The sequence below is a fragment of the Oreochromis aureus genome, linkage group 3 (assembly GCF_013358895.1).
Source record: "Oreochromis aureus strain Israel breed Guangdong linkage group 3, ZZ_aureus, whole genome shotgun sequence".
Taxonomy (NCBI): Eukaryota; Metazoa; Chordata; class Actinopteri; order Cichliformes; family Cichlidae; genus Oreochromis; species Oreochromis aureus.
Genome location: NC_052944.1, coordinates 34796629 through 34815098, shown reverse-complemented (window position 1 = coordinate 34815098; position 18470 = coordinate 34796629). Strand labels below are relative to the sequence as shown.

Below are 18470 nucleotides of genomic sequence, written 5' to 3'. Positions count from 1 at the left end.
TGATGCTGCTATTTATTTATTAAAATATTATTCTAATGTGTGGACAGTTGTGTTATTTGTACATTTAGCCACATTTGAATCCATCCACTTAATGGAAAGCAGGCTGTTTTTGGTGCTTTACTGATGGTCAATAACTAGCTGAAAGTTCTCTTTTTAACTTCTGATTGTTTGATTGTTGGAGTTTCTCTATTATTGTAGGCTCTTTATCTAACAATATAAAGCGCCTTGAGGCATCTGTTCTTGTGACTTGGTGCTATTTAAATAAAGTTGAATTGACAAGACAAACACACTGTGGAACAACAGTGACAAGAAAAGCCTAAAAAACAGACAATAACACTACTTTGAAAGTGGTGGCTGAGATGAATTTCGATTGAATTTCTTTCTTTTTCTGTCATCAAACCACAATCATCCCTCCTCTCTGATGATTAACACCTAGCAGTGTAATGTGGGGAATTTGATAATAACAGTACAGGGCCCAACCCCCTGTTCTGACACCTCACTCTGCTCTACTATTATGCTCGTTCTACTGCAAACCTCTGCCAATCAGTGGAGGCTTTTATCCAAAGTGCTTCATGAACAGAGCTGAACCTGGAGATAATTAAACTCTTGGCTGCATTTTAGTTTTGTGCTCCATGCAGCGAGCCACGTAGTAAAACCCAACATGATATGTGTATTATACTCGTGCTGGCCTGAGTATAGCATTACCGCTTGATCTCGTGCATCTACGGTAAAATATGATTGTGGGCAAGTTTCCTGGTCCGTGCAGGGTTGGTATTAATGCTGCTAATCAAATACTCAGTAATTACCTGAACTTCAACTGAGATTTCTTACAAAACACACTTCATTCAATTTTAAAGAGGCTTCAAGCTGTTTGGTGATGGATGACAGTGCTGTGAGTGCGACTTCAAGCCTCTCGTGCTCGACTCTATAGTGAAAAAATGACCCTATTAATCAACAGTCCACTGAAAATTTTCCCATTCTTTTGATAGTTGGTGCATAAAGGTCCAGTGTTACTTACACAAGGGTCCACACTGTTACCATGCCAGCATACAGTACACTCATCATTAGGGATGGGTAGCGTTTAGGTTTTATCCGATACCAGTACCAAACCGGTACTTTTGAAATGGTGCCGGTGCTTAAACGGTGCTCAAACCGGTGCTTAAAGAATGGAGAACACAAACTTTGTCCAAAAACCTCTCATGTTTTTATTTTTAGCAGTCTCTTTTTTTCTGCAAAATGATAACCAAGTTACCCTTTTCTGTTGATACAACATACCTCCTTTGGTTGGAACCGGTGCTTAAACAATGGAAAACACAAACTTTGTCCTAAAACCTCTCATGTTTGGCTGTTTTGTTTTGTTTTTTGTAAAAAGATAACAATGTTAGCCTTTTCTGCAGCTATAGGGCATATATGGTATCACTCTATCAAACAAGAAGACAGCCGCATGTAACTACGACGGTGTTTGCTAGTTCACCTTACATGCATTAATGTAATAACGTGGTTAGCCTACTCAACGTAAATTACACACGAACAACATGAAGCTACTCACGCAGAGGAGAACGGCTGCTGCTGCTGCCATCATCATCCGTCATCATTTCTGCTACACTGACAGGGCTAGGGGCCAGGACTCTACTCTTCGGGTTTTTGGGGGATGTTGCTAACTCCGGGTCCGATAACAGGCACCACACCCGTAGTGGATGTGCTCGGTGTGAGGTCTTGCAGCAAGCTATCAAATATGGTGCATTTCTTGGCTTTTAAAAAAACACTATGCGTCGCCAGGTGTTTCATCAGATTCGAGGAGTTACCTCCTTTACACAGTATCAGCTTAAAGCACTTGTTGCAGGCTGCTGAGTTTGCATCTTTTGCTGTGAAGTACAGCCAGACTTTTGACCGCTTCGCCTTGGGCATTTTTAATCTGTAGCTCTAAAAGAACGTACGTACCTGGGCCCGCCTACTATCCTTGGAAAGGTAAAATGATTGGCTAGAATCCAAAGTGTATGACATCTCAGGGGAAAAAAAGCACTGAAATAAAGCACCAAAATGTGCGCTGCTTTTCGGTCTGGTTACTACCGTTTATGTCAGAACCAGTGCCCGGTACCCATTCCTACTCATCCTCAGCATGAATATCATGCTAATTTTGAGCTTTTAATGTTCTATTAACTGTTCTTTTTTCCGGGTGGGATGACTGTACAGCAGGGGTAGGCAACCTTTCTGATGGCGAGTGCCATTTAAAATTTCCTCAGAAGTCAGTGTGCCATATGATTGCATTAGCAATAAATTTAATAACGCTCTATATGAACAGTTACACATTATATAGAACCACTTTATAGAATTATATTTGTTTGCAAATGTTGGCAGCTATCAGCGAATAGTTATCAGCTATTTTGAAACAAAAAAAAGACACTTTTTATTCATAACAAGAACTCCATAACAGCAAATGAACTGTACAACAGAAAATACAAATGCTATTTATGGTCTCCTCACAAGAATGATAAGAAAAATAAACTGGGCCAATATGGCATGTTTGTTAATACAGAGACACACATGTTAATGTGATCTCTGGTCTCCCGCTCAGAGACACAGGTCTCCGAGTGTCCAGCATTCAGACGGCTACCTGAGAACACTCATGTGAGAGAAAATCTGCTCACGCAGATATGTAGAGCCAAGTACTGTCAATAAGGCCTCTGCAATGTTCTGAAGACAATTAAACTTGTCAGGTAGTGATGTCCGGCCTGTGAAAATGCAAGCTCCATGAACACGCACAGCTGTGGATTCCAGCTGCTTCGATGTCGCATTAACTGGCATTAACTCAGCCAGTTAATGCGAGACAAATCCAGCTGCTCATTAAAGATTTCTGGTTTGATCAGAAAAGAAAACATTGGTCCATACACCTGAAAGTCCCAAAAATGCATTGTGTCTCGAGTCTCTGGATGCATTTTGACTAAAGACCGGCCCCCCCAGATATTAAAGTCATAAAGCCTTTGAATGAAAACAAACGCTGTTGTGACAGTGATGTACGCTGTCTTGTTGGTAAATGTATGATTTCTATTCATTTTACGTCAGATAAAAACTTTGGTTGTAAGCTTCAGATAATTATTTAATAACAGCAAGACAGTTTAAATGAGAATAAGAAAGTATTTCTTTGTGCCCCCCTTTCCCTGTTAATGCCCTACCTGGCCCCCTGGCAAAACTTTGCTAGATCCGCCCCTGCACAGTTACCAGCTGTCAGCTACGTAGAAAAGGATCCTGGTGTTATTTGTCTCTCAGAAACAGTTCATAACTTCCCTTCAACTCATTCATGTCACCTAAAAGGTAAACCTGTTTCTCCATCACCTGTTCAGCTCTGATGACTCGGTAAGGACATCTCCTGGTTTCATCTGCATGTTTCCCTCTCACCAGATATACAAACCATCATGACCAGCAGCTTTACAGCTGTGGCTCCAGAAAACCTCAGCTGATACTAGAAATTAATATGAAATAAATTAAACAGCAGCTGACCAAGCTTAAACGTGCTGCTGTTGTTTAACGCGACATCCGGCGGTTTCCTCTTTGTGGCGCAAAGTGAGCGATAAACAAACAAGAGAGAAAAGCTGATCAGCTGATCATTGATCAGTTTCATGATTGAAGTAGCAACAGGAGAGAGAGGGGGGAGAATGAGAGGAGAAGAAGATGCAGCTGTGCAGCAAAGACACAATAACTCCAGCTTTGTGTCTTTTTCCATCCTGGCTGAAGTCCGGGACAAACTGTGTTCCTTCTCAGCTCAACACGAAACGCGTAATAATTTCTCTGAATGCCGGACGATTCCGTTTGTACGGGACGGTTGGCAACTCTACTACCTAACCTTATGAATAAAATAAAGTTCACTATCAATAAAATCATAACACCCGCCCAGCACTATATAAACTCCGTCATGCTAGCTAGCACGCAGTACGAGTTATTGTAACTGACTGTACAAAGTCAGCACAACGAAAATAAACTCCACCTAAACTTGGTTTATATCTGACCCAGATAGACTGCAGTCATAACTTCTTACCTTAAGTTTAGTTCACCTGACGCTCCGACCGGCGGCTTCCTCGGGTCTCTCCTCCTCCTGCCTCCCCTTCCCTCATCCACCTGCTGGCCTCCTCCACTTGTTAATTTTACTGAATCTGTGGAAGCTCCGCCATGGCCAACACCAAACAACTGAGTTATTTTTACACACCGACCAGCGTCTGGCCAATCCACCACCAAAAAAAAAAAAAAAAAAAAATCATCGGGCCACCGAGCAAATGCCCGATGGCCAGTCCAGCTATGGTCGTGCGTGCCATCAGTTAACCCTTGGCACGCGTGCCTAGGGTTGCCGACCCCTGCTGTACAGCATACATCTTTAATGATTTTTATTTATTTTTTTTTTAATGAGACTAAGGTGCACAAGTTTGAATTTATTTGGGGTTTTCTCTAATCAACACAGGCTCAAATATATACATACACCCTCAGTCCTCACTAATATTTGGTTAAATGTCCCTTAGCACGTTGCACCCTGACTGGGTTGTTTTTGGTCTCCATCAACAAGTCTTGGACATAATTCTGACTGGATATGTGACCAGTTTTTTTGGTAAAATTGGTAGAGTTCATTTAAATAGACCTATTTATTTAGGTCTAAACAGTTTTATAGTTTTCACAAATTTTCATCGGGCTTTGGAAAAATTTTTCCAGAAGCTTAATGTTAGGCTGTCTTATATATTTCAAAGCTAATTATGATGTGTGTTTGGGAACATTTTCCTCATGGAACACCCAACTGTGTCCAAGTTCCAATCATTCAGCTTTTGATTGGAGGTGAAACTGAAGAATTTGGACAGAGTCCGTCTTCATTGTTCCATCCACTTTGCACAATGTACCAGTATCACTGGCAGCAAAACAGCCCAGCTTGTGATGCTACCACCACCATGCTTGACATTTGGTACAGTGTTCTCCAGTTTGAGAGCCTCACCTTTACTCCTCCACACATACCTCTTATCATTGTGGCCAAATACATTATTTTATGTCTTGTCTGACTGTAGCGGGCCACTAAGGCAACTGCATAGATTGCTTGTCAGGAGGCAACCTGTCTCCAAACTATTGCAGTCCTGACTGCAATCAGTCTCAGACAGATTGTCAAAGGTTTTCTAATAGCTGCTGTGTAATTTTTAAATGCAGACAGATTGCCTTCACGTTGTAATTTCTGAATTTCGTTTTCTAATTTATGGGTTAGTGGTGTGTTGATACAGCAAATTTTGATATCGATCCAATTCCAAGTAAATACAGAGCCAGTATTGGCAAAACCAAACCAATATTTTTAACCTATAAAAGCTTATGTAGGGGTGAGCAGGGTGTCATTATTTATGAGATGAACACTAAATCACTGTGATTTTGGCTTTGCACTAAAATTAGCTAACACAACAAAATCATATCTTTCAACTTTTCATTTATTATAAAACTGGGTTGTTTTGGGAACCTGGAATGTGAATGTGCCTGTCTCCTAAGGACTTTGGGTCCACTTCTTTGGTCTAAATATGCTATAGGCTATAAATAAAATAGACGTGACAGTCAACACAAAACAGTTCAGAGAATTTTCATATTGCATGTTTGAGGTATGTGTTTCTGTTTCCCCCATAACAATTAATTTAAAAGTAGTGCTGTCAGCGTTAAACTCGTTAAAATGACGTTAACGCCATAACCGCATTAATGCGGCAAATCTCCGTTAGCGAGTTAACGCGGTTCGCCCCGTGCATGGGGCTGCACGGTGTCAATGCGTTAGCGCGGTTAGCTCATTAATGCGTTAGCACCGTCCAGCCCCACGCACAGGGCGATACGCTGACAGCACTATTTAAAACAATTCAGTTTAAAATTACCAATAATCATCCCACAGATGTAATATCGTCTACAGCTACTTTTAGTACCATCGATGTTAAGTTAGACTCTTTTTCTCCAATTGATCTTTCTGAGTTAACTTCAATAATTAATTCCTCCAAACCATCAATGTGTCTTTTAGACCCCATTCCTACAAAACTGCTCAAAGAAGTCCTGCCATTAATTAATTCTTCGATCTTAAGTATGATCAACCTATCTCTAATAATCGGCTATGTACCACAGGCCTTCAAGCTGGCTGTAGTTAAACCTTTACTCAAAAAGCCATCTCTAGACCCAGCTGTCTTAGCTAATTACAGGCCAATCTCCAACCTTCCTTTTATATCAAAAATCCTTGAAAGAGTAGTTGTCAAACAGCTAACAGATCATCTGCAGAAGAATGGCTTATTTGAAGAGTTTCAGTCAGGTTTCAGAGCTCATCACAGCACAGAAACAGCTTTAGTGAAGGTTACAAATGATCTTCTTATGGCCTCTGACAGTGGACTCATCTCTGTGCTTGTCCTGCTAGACCTTAGTGCTGCGTTTGATACTGTTGATCATAATATCCTATTAGAGCGATTAGAACATGCTGTAGGTATTACAGGTACTGCACTACAGTGGTTTGTATCATATCTATCTAATAGACTCCAATTTGTTCAAGTAAATGGAGAGTCCTCTTCACACACTAAGGTCAATTATGGTGTTCCACAGGGTTCAGTGCTAGGACCAATTCTGTTTACATTATACATGCTTCCCTTAGGCAGCATCATTAGAAGACATAGCATAAATTTTCACTGCTATGCAGATGACACGCAGCTCTATCTATCCATGAAGCCAGGTAACACACACCAATTAGTTAAACTGCAGGAATGTCTTAAAGACATAAAGACCTGGATGGCTGCTAACTTTCTGCTTCTTAATTCAGATAAAACTGAGGTTATTGTACTCGGCCCTGAAAATCTTAGAAATATGGTATGTAACCAGATTCTTACTCTGGATGGCATTACATTGGCCTCCAGTAACACTGTGAGGAACCTTGGAGTCATTTTTGACCAGGACATGTCCTTCAATGCACATATTAAACAAATATGTAAGACTGCTTTCTTCCATTTGCGCAACATCTCTAAAATTAGAAATATCCTGTCTCAGAGTGATGCTGAAAAACTAGTTCATGCCTTCATTACTTCCAGGCTGGACTACTGTAATTCTTTATTATCAGGATGTCCTAAAAACTCCCTGAAAAGTCTTCAGCTGATCCAAAATGCTGCAGCAAGAGTACTGACAGGGACTAGAAAGAGAGAACATATTTCTCCTGTTTTGGCTTCCCTTCATTGGCTTCCTGTTAAATCCAGAATTGAATTCAAAATCCTGCTCCTCACATACAAGGTCTTAAATAATCAGGCCCCATCTTATCTTAATGACCTTGTGGTACCATATCACCCTATTAGAGCACTTCGCTCTCGCTCTGCAGGTCTACTTGTTGTTCCTTGAGTATTTAAAAGTAGAATGGGAGGCAGAGCCTTCAGTTTTCAGGCCCCTCTTCTGTGGAACCAGCTTCCAGTTTGGATTCGGAGACAGACACTATCTCTACTTTCAAGATTAGGCTTAAAACTTTCCTTTTTCTAAAGCATATAGTTAGGGCTGGACCAGGTGACCCTGAATCCTCCCTTAGTTATGCTGCAATAGACATAGGCTGCCGGGGATTCCCATGATGCATTGAGTTTTTCCTTTCCAGCCACTCACTATGTGTTAATAGACCTCTCTGCATCGAATCATATCTGTTATTAATTTCTGTCTCTCTTCCACAGCATGTCTTTCATCCTGTTTTCCTTCTTCACCCCAACCGGTCGCAGCAGATGGCGCCTCTCCTGAGCCTGGTTCTGCTGGAGGTTTCTTCCTGTTAAAGGGAGTTTTCCTTCCCACTGTCGCCAAAGTGCTTGCTCATAGGGGTCATATGATATGATTGTTGGGGTTTTCTCTGTATTTATTATTGTGCGATCTATTGTACAATATAAAGCGCCTTGAGGCGACTTTTGTTGTGATTTGGCGCTATATAAATAAAACTGAATTGAATTGAATTGAAAGTTCAATTTTCAATTCAGTTTTATTTATATAGCACCTAATCAACACAACAAGGGGGTTTATATTATATTATTTATATTGTAAGGTAAAGACAATACAATAATACAAAGATAGCAGAGAAAACACCAACAATCTGTGAGCAACAGTGGGAAGGAAAAACTCCCTTTTAACAGGAAGAAACCTCTGGCAGAACCAGGCTCAGGGAGGGGCGGGGCCATCTGCTGTGACCAGTTAGGGGTTAGGGGAAGAAGACAGAACAAAGACATGCTGTGGAAGCGAGCCAAAGATTAATAATGTGGGCTCAATTCAGTGGGCGACACACTGAACTTAGAGGATAGAAACAAAGTATTGATCCTTTCACCCTATTGATCCAATACTTTGATCGCTCTTTGGTAATGATACCATCGATACATGGATCAATCATCGCACCTCTGATGTGAGAATCTGGCTGGACTCTGAATGTGAGTAGTTAATATGAATTTCTGTTTAGGTGTACCACAACAGGCTTGCAGTTATTCCCAGTTATTTCCCATATTATCGAAAACAGATTGCATGTTAGGGTCAACCTGACCCCATTCAGCTGCAAACTGAGAGCAGACTGACTTTTGCTTTGAAGGTGGTAGCTATAAGTGGTCACATACCTGGTCCTCATCTTTGAGGCAACCATTTCAAAGGCAACAAGTTGATTGCACACACTCACAATAATGGTTATTCTCTTTTTTTCCTCCTGTGAGTGTAGCATAGGAAACATATTTCTTCCCACCAGCAAACCTCCTAAGAAACCCACTCCTCTCTCGATGTTCATCATCACTTCTCATCAGTGTTGGGACTAACGCGTTATTAAGTAACGCGTTACAGTAACTACGTTATTATTGTGGTAACGAGCACGGTAACTAGTTATTATGCCAAAACCAGGAACGCGTTACTCGTTACTGGGATTTAGATAGGCTCGTTATTCGCTACTTTGTGTGGTGGATATCGCGGAGCTTCCACAGATTCAGTAACATTAGCAAGTGGTGGAAGCCAGCAGGTGGATGAAGGAAAAGGGAGGCAAGAGGAGAGACCCGAAGCGGCCGGCTGTCCGAGTGTCAGGTGAACTGAACTTCAGGTAAGAAGTTATGACCTGCAGTCTATCGGAGTCAGATATAAACCAAGTTTAGGTGGAATTTATTTTCGTTATGCTGACTTTTTCGTACTGCGTGCTAGCTAGCATGGCGGAGTTTCTATACAGCTGGGTGGGTGCTATGTTACTGATGTTGAACTTTATTTTGTTCATACGGTTAATTATTAGAGTCCAAACGTGCCCTAAAAAACAGAATCTTCTCGTATTCAGAGAAAATATTATGTGTTTCGTATTGAGGTGAAAAGGAACAGTTTGTCCCGGACTTCAGCTACAATGAAAAAGACACAAAGCTGGAGTTATTCTGTGTTTACGCTGTCAGCTGCCTCTTCTCCTCTTATTCTCTCCCCCTCCCTCTCCTGTTGCTACTTCAGTCATGAAACTGATCAATGATCAGCTGATCGGCTTTTCTGTCTTGTTTGTTTATCGCTCACTTTGCGCCAGAAAGAGGAATCCAGCGGATGTCGCGCTAAACAACAGCAGCACGTTTAAGCTTGATCAGCTGTTGTTAGAATTTATTTAATATTAATTTCTAGTATCAGCTGATGTTTGCTGGAGCCACAGCTGTAAAAGCTGCTGGTCATGATATCGGTTTGGATATGTGGTGAGAGGGAAACATGAAGATGAAACCAGGAGATGTCCTTACTGAATCATCAGAGCTGAACTGGTGATGGAGAAACAGGTTTACCTTTTAGGTGACATGAATGAGTTGAAGGGAAGTTATGAACTGTTTCTGAGAGACAAATAACACCAGGATCCTTTTCTACGTAGCTGACAGCTGGTAACTGTGCAGGGGCGGGTCTAGCAAAGTGTTGCCAGGGGGCCAGGTAGGGTATTAACAGGGAAAGGGGGGCACAAAGAAATACTTTTCTTTATTATTCTCATTTAAAATGTCTCGCTTTTAAAAAAAATAATTATCTGAGTCTTACAACAAACGATTGATAGATTGATACATATATACCATCAGAACAGTGTACATCACTGTCACAACAGTGTTTGTTTTCATTCAAAGGCTTTATGATTTTTCCTATAATGGTGGGCCGGTCTCTAGTCAAAATGCCCGGGTCGATTTTTTTGTCCCAGTCCAGCCCTGTATGCAGCTCATCTGCAGTCTGGTGTTACCTACATCTTCCTATTCAGAAGGCAGAATTTCTGAGTTCTGAGTACAATCAAAAGCACCACGACTGCAGTTTTTGTGTTGGATGTAAAAAGCGCACATGATGCTGTGACGTAGGCTAGAATCATGGCGGCAGTCGACGACGGTCCAGGCGTGGGATTTCTCTCATGGAAATGTGCACATTATTTTTTTCTTTCTATTGGCAGGTGGCACAGTGCACTTGTGGCAAGTAAGCAAGCTAGAAGACTGGCAGTCTGGCTGGGTATCCAGTTACGGAAGCAACACATAAACAAGAGAATTCTGAGTAAAACCAAAGTTACTTTCCCTAGTAACTAGTTACTCTGAAAGTAACGAGTAACTTGAAGTAACTGAGTTACTTTTGATGGAAGTAACTAGTAATGTAACTAATTACTAATTTAAAGTAACTTACCCAACACTGCTTCTCACTGGCTTGTGCTCAGGTTATTGGAAAAGAAGCCTACACAAGCTTAAAAAATAAGTAGATCTGTGTGTCCCTTCCTCACTTTTTCTTTCAGTCTTTTTCATTTCAGAGGCTCAAAAAAAGTCACGCATCTTATACCACAATTTTCATTAGCAGCAACAGTAAGGAATCCAAGCTTAATACAGGCCATTACAATCATCACAATCAATCAGCAGTCTCCTTATCTTTACTTCATCTTTTCCCTTCACCTCCCTCCCCACCTACAGTTGTTGTGCTCCCAGCCAGTGGCGTCCCCCCCACAGTCTGCAGCTTCACAGGGTTTATCATGTGATTCTCATATTGAGTCACAAGGTGGCAGCAGAGCAACCCAAACAATGTGATCAGAGTGGTAATGAACAACTACAATGCATGTCACACATCACACAAGTACAACAGGTAATGAGAAATCATCCCCGTTGTCCTCTGTTTCACCTGTTTTGAGCAAGTCTCACTTTCCCAGATCCAGGTTTCCTTCTTGTATATCAGGCCAGAACATGTGAAGCATACTGCATACAATAAGTCGTCCCCTACACATCCCTCAGAAGTCCTGGTTATGCTAATATAGGCCATTAAACAGAATGGCACTGCAGGGAAGCATAATAGAGCCAAATACCCACGACAGTGCAGCTGTAAATAAAAGTGGACTCGCTCTGAATACTGAAGTGAAAGTCATAAATCTGCCTACAGAGAAATAAAGTGGCCGTGACTTTACAGTGGTGTTTTCAGCTTATTGAAAAACTTTTAATCAGCTTTCTTTTTAGAAAGACAGCTACATAAACACATAATTACATGTGGGTAAGTTTACAGGATTAATCATGTTTGTTTATGTATTTATTTGCTATTTACTGAGCTCCTTTCTGGGTCGCAAATCAGCACCACGGACAGCGACACAGAAGTCAGCACCCAGGACAGAGACAGAGGTGACATATGAAGCCACAGCGCCACTTTGTGGGCGAAAGGGGACACAGCAGCAGTGTGTAAGGTTATTTATGAGGACTCGATAAGCTGCTTCTTATCCAGGGTGATTTTACAGCTTGTTGGCAGACAGGTGGAGCTGTAAGGTGGCTCTGGGATCAACACTGGCTCAGACAGCATACCTGGTGGCCCGATGAAAGGCATCTCCAACACCTCCGTGAGCTGGACTGCAAACCATGATTGCCATCCTTTTACAGAAATTACCATCCTGTTGTACTGACCGGGCCAACCGGTGATACAGTTTCCTTTTCAGTTCAGTAGGTGGATTTTTGGTGTTAGTTAAATTGCTGTTTCAAGCCTGTCCCTTCACACCACATGCTGTTCACATGTGAGTCATTTTTCCTCCTGCGGTCAGCAGTCTGGAGCAAGAACACAAAACAGTTCGCTGATTTTGGACATAAACGTGGAAATGGAAAGTCCAGATACTGTCTTTAGTCATTGATAAAGAATATTTAATTGATAAAAATATGAAGAGCATTTTTCTCTTTCAGCAGTCAACCTTAATACATCTCTATACATATATATATATATATATATATAGAGAGAGAGAGAGAGAGAGACATTAACAGTGCCTATACACATATGCAGCACACATGTACCTATACACATATTCACAACATCTAGTAAAGACAGGCGTAATTATGAAAATAATGAGCTAAAAACACACAATTAGTAACATCAGGGTGGATAAAGACATAATTAGTGTTGGAAAATAAATGACACCGACCTCTCCCACAGGGGAACTGCAGAAAAGGGGAGAGGCCAAAGGGCTACCCCAAATTTATAGGGTTGCACCAAAGAAGAAGAAAAGGATGAGGAGGGGCCCTAACTGATAATGAAGATAACGACAGGCTTGAAGGTCCTAAAAGTCAGGTATACCAGGAAGAGTTTGGGGTTTACATTTTGTGTAATTATAACAATATGTATACAGAGAGAGAGAGAGAGAGAGAGAGATTATACTTTCTAGTTGTGCTTCCTTAATTAAAGAGAAACGAGCCTCCAATCGACGTGTATTTAAATGGAAGTGTCGTATTCCCGGAGGCCTGCAGCGGCTCTGCCTGCTCATCCCCGTTCTGCTACGCGGAGTGTGGGTGGTGGTCCTCGGCCGCCGCCGGCAATCGTCGGAACACTTCGGACAGCGCACGCGCTCTTTCGCCAATCTGCTGCAGCCCTCTGATTTGACAGCTGCGTCAAGCTAGCGGAAGGTAGCAGCGAGAAACGGCGGCTGTTAAAGGGCCTCAGCTTTCAGCATAAAGGTATAAAAACGACTGAAAAAATGTAGGTAAATTTCACTAATTATTTCGCAGCAAATTTCATTAAAATTCCTTTTTAATCTGAAAGCCATGAAATGAAATTCCTGCTTTGAAATAGTCATTTGTTTTATAATGCTTGTTTTTTAACACCCTCTTAAAAATACATAAGTCGTGGACATTTTAGCTGGTATAAAATGTAAATCTGAAGGTGACAGCACATTCAGAATGTAGAGTTACCTGGCCTGTAGCATATGTGGAAAATTTGGACAAAATTGTTATAGCACAATATCCTGTGCTTGACCAGTATATTTTTGAATAGGTGAAATGATAAAAACATGAAAAATTGTACTTCTTTTTAATGTTGTTACTACCATGAAATGTCACTGAATCGTAGCTGTGACCCAGTGCTGATATTTCTCCCTAAGAAAGGAAGGAGTGTGTAATGACCTGTTAGTTTGTTTATCATGTTCAAATTTTGTGATATAGTAGAAACCAATAATAACTTGAGTCAGGGCCACATCAAATGTGAAAACCACAAAAAAATTTATATTACCCACAATTTTCTTCGTCTTCAAACATCACAATAACATACTAGGCTTTGGGTTGCATTAGATAAGATTTTACAGCCAACTCTTCTCCAATCTGATAGTTAAACACAGAAAAATACACCATTTTAGTATGTAATCCATCATAGGTCAGAGGTCACGGCCACATTTATTTGGAAATATAAAAGCAGGCTGATGTCGTCATATTGTAATAAAAACGTAATAAATCCAAGTTTTATTATAGCTTTTACCCTGTGGAGAGAGTTATACTGTGTGAGTGCTCTTGTTCTGATAGTTACAGATGAAATGATAAAATCATGGAAAAATTGCCTTTTTTTTTTCCTTTTCCTTGATTTTTTTTTGTTGTTGTTTGTTTGTTTGTTTGTTCACAATGTTACTACCTTGAAATGACACCCTGCTGATATTTTTTATCTTGTGGCAGTTAGTGGGGTTAAGTTAATTGGTTATTCTAAATTGCCCATAGGTGTGAATGTGGGTGCGAATGGTTGTCTGTCTCTATGTGTTAGCCCTGCGACAAACTCGCCCTATGATAGCTGGGATATGCTCCAGCCCCCTGCAACCCTGCTAAGAATTAGCAGAAGAGAGTGGATGTATGGAAAAGCTGGTAATGGACAGTAAAAGGATACTGATGGTTATAGCCTCATGAAGTAAAGAGGATGTATTTTGTATCACAAGACAACCAGTGTACTTATTTTGAGTTCTGTGTCCACTATGCGCACTATGTCTAAGCCTGGCTAGCTCAGTCGGTAGAGCATGAGACTCTTAATCTCAGGGTCGTGGGTTCGAGCCCCACGTTGGGCGTGTCTTTATCTATGACCTTAAATGGTTCACAGGTGTGATGCTACAAATCTACAATCATCTACTTTAAAGTCTGGCTTATAGTGGAAGCTAGTACTCAGAAAGAGCAACAAGTTCTGGTTCTTCCACTCTGCATAGTATAAGAAAATGAATCCTGATGTAAGGCTGCTTTTGTTTCATCGGAAGGCCAGTGGTTCATTCCGAAATCCTCTACTCTACATGTTGACATATCCTTGGATAACTTACTGTATCCCGAGTGCCTCTAATCACGTGCACTGTAAATATTTTTGTTGTTGTTGTTTGTTTCTTTAGTATTTCAGATTCAGAATAATTATTACTTTATATTATTGTTAAGCACTTTGTGATTTGTATCTTTTAAACGTGCCGTGTGAATACGTATTACAAACTTGTTTGTAAGAAACCTAAAAAAAAACAGTAGACTTTTATTTTGAAGGCAAAATCGGAAGTGGTTTCTCTGTACGCCAGGTTTCAGCTTGGCGGTCATCGGGTTGGACGGACGCTGCCTTGGAAACGACATAAATCCAGTCCACGCGAGCAGGGACCCAGATTTCTCCACTTCAAAGGCTTCCGCTGCTCTGCCCGCTCCGCCTCTTCTCCACCCAACCATCCATCCTCCCTCCGGCCCGAGCCTCCAACACGGTCGTTCCGAAATGAAATGCGGGGCAGGGTGAGAAGGAGAAACGGTGAGAAGCGTTTAAATAACCGAGAGAGGAGAAGCGGAGAGGAGAAGGTGACGGGAGAGCCCGAAGCCAGGTAAGAGGGGGGTGGGGGTCTAAAAATCGGTTTTGCGTGTGACAGCGATGGTGTGGACACATGCCCGCTGCCCGTGGGAGCTGGTACACGGGGGAAAGGGAGGGCGCATTTGTTGTTGTTGTTGTTGCATCGCAGGGCTGCACGCGCAGAAAACACGAAGCCCTTTGATAATCGAGAGGAAGGAGCTGCATGCTTCTTTAGTACGGCCGGGTTTCACACCATTTTCTCCCTCCTGTAATCGTGATCGTCGCTTCCCCCGCTCCATCTCTCTCCCAGTGCGGTTGGTCAGGTGCCTCTCCTCCCCTCTCTCTCTCTCACTGGCTGCAACAAAATGTCAGCAGTTGGGAGAATGTGTTGTGGGATTTGGCTGCAAACTAGCTTGTGGCGGCTAGAAAAAAAGAGCAGTGGGGCTTATGCAGGAGGTGTGCAGGGTGTGGGGGGGATTAGCGTGTGCAGAGGATCCACTTTGTCTGTACATAATGCTACAACAACGTGTTTTTTCCCCCCATTTTTCTGTGTCTCTGCGTACCTGATTTTGGAATTCCTGCAGACATTTTAATACGTGGACATCCATACTGAATTAAATTGGCCATTAAGCTGTGCTTTCATGCCTTTAACCGCGAAACAGGCCTCATTCAGATCAAAAATATTACAGATGAGTAAGTTTTTATTATTGTGGCTCCTCTCTTGCTGCTTCTGCTCCCGAGGATGCTCCTGTTGCTCCTGTGTTTATTTTATTAATTAATTTGTTTCATATTCCCTGTATGGAGGCCTGCTGCAATGTGAATCCAGCCAACTCAGCCACCTGGAGGGATTTGTGCACATTATTGGCTCTCTAACATGTTTTATTTAAGCGAGAGGCAGGTGATAATGGTCTGAAAAATTGGGGTGGGGCAAAGGAATTAGACACTTGTCTGGTTGTCATCCAAATTTTTGTTGTTTATTGATTAAATATTACCTATGTTCCCAACAGACACAAGTGGTTAAGCTTCTGTAAGCCCGGCTAGCTCAGTCGGTAGAGCATGAGACTCTTAATCTCAGCGTCGTGGGTTCGAGCCCCATGTTGGGCGTTCCAGTTTTAAGACAGAACCTGTTATGGATGGTTTGCAGTTTAATGCCCCTTTTCCATTTATACCTCCTTGGATATACTCAACTGGTTTACCATTACAATCAAGTAATGGTCATTGTCAAAGCAACATAGCCCAGCGTCCCGTGACATAATTGGTATGAGTCACGAACGTTTCAACAAATGTGGACGTCGAGGCAACAATATACCTGCTGCTCCGTCTGTGGCTTTTCACCTATCTACCACGGCGTCGTTTTTTTGTAGCCATGTCCCTCGCTGCCGGGTTTTAGAAATGGACGTTTTGGTTTAATCACTCATCAAGTGACGCCACTGACCAGCCAATCGGTGGCATGCAGTCTGACGACGTCACATTTTTGTACCTGCTCGGATTGCTTGGAATTCCGCGCGAGCAGGCACTATTTAGAACCTGGTACAAAGTACTGTGACCTAATGGAAAACCCTTAAAACCATGGCGATCTATTCAATTCAATTCAATTTTTTTTATATAGCGCCAAATCACAACAAAAGTCGCCTCAAGGCGCTTCATAGGTACAGATCACCTGTACCTATGAAGGGTACAGGTGATCTGAGTAGGTACTAATGGAAAAGGGGCTCAGCAAACTGCAAGTAATTACTATAAAATCTGGCTTATGTGCAATCTGTTACTCGGATGGTAGAATAGGCCACACTTCTACCACTTTGCAGAGGAGAAGCTTCCTTTGGCATAACACCGAGTCCTGATGCATCAAGTGGAAGGTCTTATCGTTCAGGGCATAAAGGACGTTGTTTCCTCCTTGAAAGGTTGGTGGTTCAATCCTCAGATGATGACAATAGCTTTAGACCTCTCTAAACACTTGGTTTCAGAAATTTTTTTTACCAATAACTATATGATGTCAGTGAGTGCAGAGCACAGAAGCCCCACCCACCTGTAGTACAAACCTTCTGTTTACATTAAGCAGCCAATCAGAATAACAGCTTTATCTGCATGAATTGGATAGGATCTTAAAGTGAGGCCTCTACCAGTGTAAGCAATCCAGAAAGTGGAATGACTTCAAGATTTGGCCACTGAGAATAAGTGCTCTGTTATGAACTAATGTACAGAGTCCAGTTCTGTGAATCCTTTCAAGTCTAGACTCCAGCCTGGGTGAACAGTGATTAGATAATAGGCTTCTTTTATGTGCGTTTGTGTAGCTGCTGTATTCATTGGAGACGATGCTCAGAGAGGCTTGCGCTGATTTCTTACATAAGCGAATCATCGAGGAATAAGGGCGAAGAGCGGTGAGCGCTAAATAAGCATAAACACTCCAACAGGGGACACACAGCACAACATACACACACAGATGCCTAACTGTACGCACATAAACACATTCGTTCACAGAGTTACTTCAGGGCTTGAAGCAAAGACAAAGGAGGGGCGATGCTATGCTGGATGACAAAGGCATGCGCTCTGCTGTGGGCACAAAGGCTAGTTTTCTGGTTTTCAAGGGCTTTTTACATGCATAATCCCCCCTTTCCCCCAAAGGTATTTTTAGTCCACTTACAGTTATTGATGCCCTGACTACAGCCAATTAGATAACACTTGTGAAAATACATTATTAATGTGTACAGGCTCTAAACTAAGGCCTGTTTTGAGGAAGTTTTTTCCTAAGTGTTTATACTTAATGCATTTTGGTGCTATTACTTACTAGCCTATTACTTAGCAACATCCATTCAGACTTGTTTAGCTTATCTAGCAAAAATCCATCCGCCCATCCATACAGTGTTTTGTACTATTTATTTGTTTGTAGATCCACAAATCTTTTTGTAATTCTTAGAACTTTGGTGTGTTAGAACCTTTTTTTTCTTTCTTTCTTCTTTTTTTTTTTTTACATGGGAACTGAGCCAGACTAGCATTTTCTTCTCTTGAGTAATGAATTAAAATTTCTGCACTGATTCAAATATCTAATCAGCCACCTGGCAGTAAATTGATGCATTTATTCATGTAGAATAAATGTAGAATAAATGATTCATGTGGATTGAATGTTTATATGGTGTGTTATACCCCTGGAAATGAAATGATGATCAAGTGGTTTAGCTTGTGTAAGCCCGGCTAGCTCAGTCGGTAGAGCATGAGACTCTTAATCTCAGGGTCGTGGGTTCGAGCCCCACGTTGGGCGTTTCTCTTTTAAGACAGAACTTATTTGGGTTTACAGTCATGTAAGGTGCTGAAAAACAAGCTTCTTTGGGCAACATACTGAATCTTGGTGTGGATTGTCTCCTAATTGTGAAGGTTTTTGGTTGAATCCTCAGATTCTGTAGTCTGCATGTTGATAAATGGGGAGTCAATGAATCCTCTGAATGTGAATTTCTGGTTAATAAAGCTACTGTGTGTCT

At 41.6% G+C, this 18470-nt stretch overlaps 1 protein-coding gene and 3 non-coding genes across 5 annotated transcripts in view; all 4 read left to right on the top strand.

Annotated features, from left to right (window-relative positions):
* Positions 1–12851: 12851 nt before the first annotated feature.
* zgc:109889 (uncharacterized protein LOC553542 homolog) overlaps positions 12852–18470 on the top strand; it is a 50889-nt gene continuing 45270 nt past the window's right edge. Inside the window, exons 1-2 of one of the 2 annotated variants that reach the window (XM_031726931.2) lie at positions 12852–12896; positions 14744–15031. The gene's annotated coding sequence lies outside the window, so the exon portion shown is untranslated. The remainder of the gene's footprint in view (positions 12897–14743; positions 15032–18470) is intronic. The other variant, XM_031726932.2, reaches the window with a different exon arrangement.
* trnak-cuu lies at positions 14188–14260 on the top strand. Its single transcript has one exon. It is a non-coding gene; the product is annotated as a tRNA-Lys (tRNA).
* On the top strand, positions 16029–16101 carry trnak-cuu. The gene has a single exon. It is a non-coding gene; the product is annotated as a tRNA-Lys (tRNA).
* trnak-cuu lies at positions 18181–18253 on the top strand. The gene has a single exon. It is a non-coding gene; the product is annotated as a tRNA-Lys (tRNA).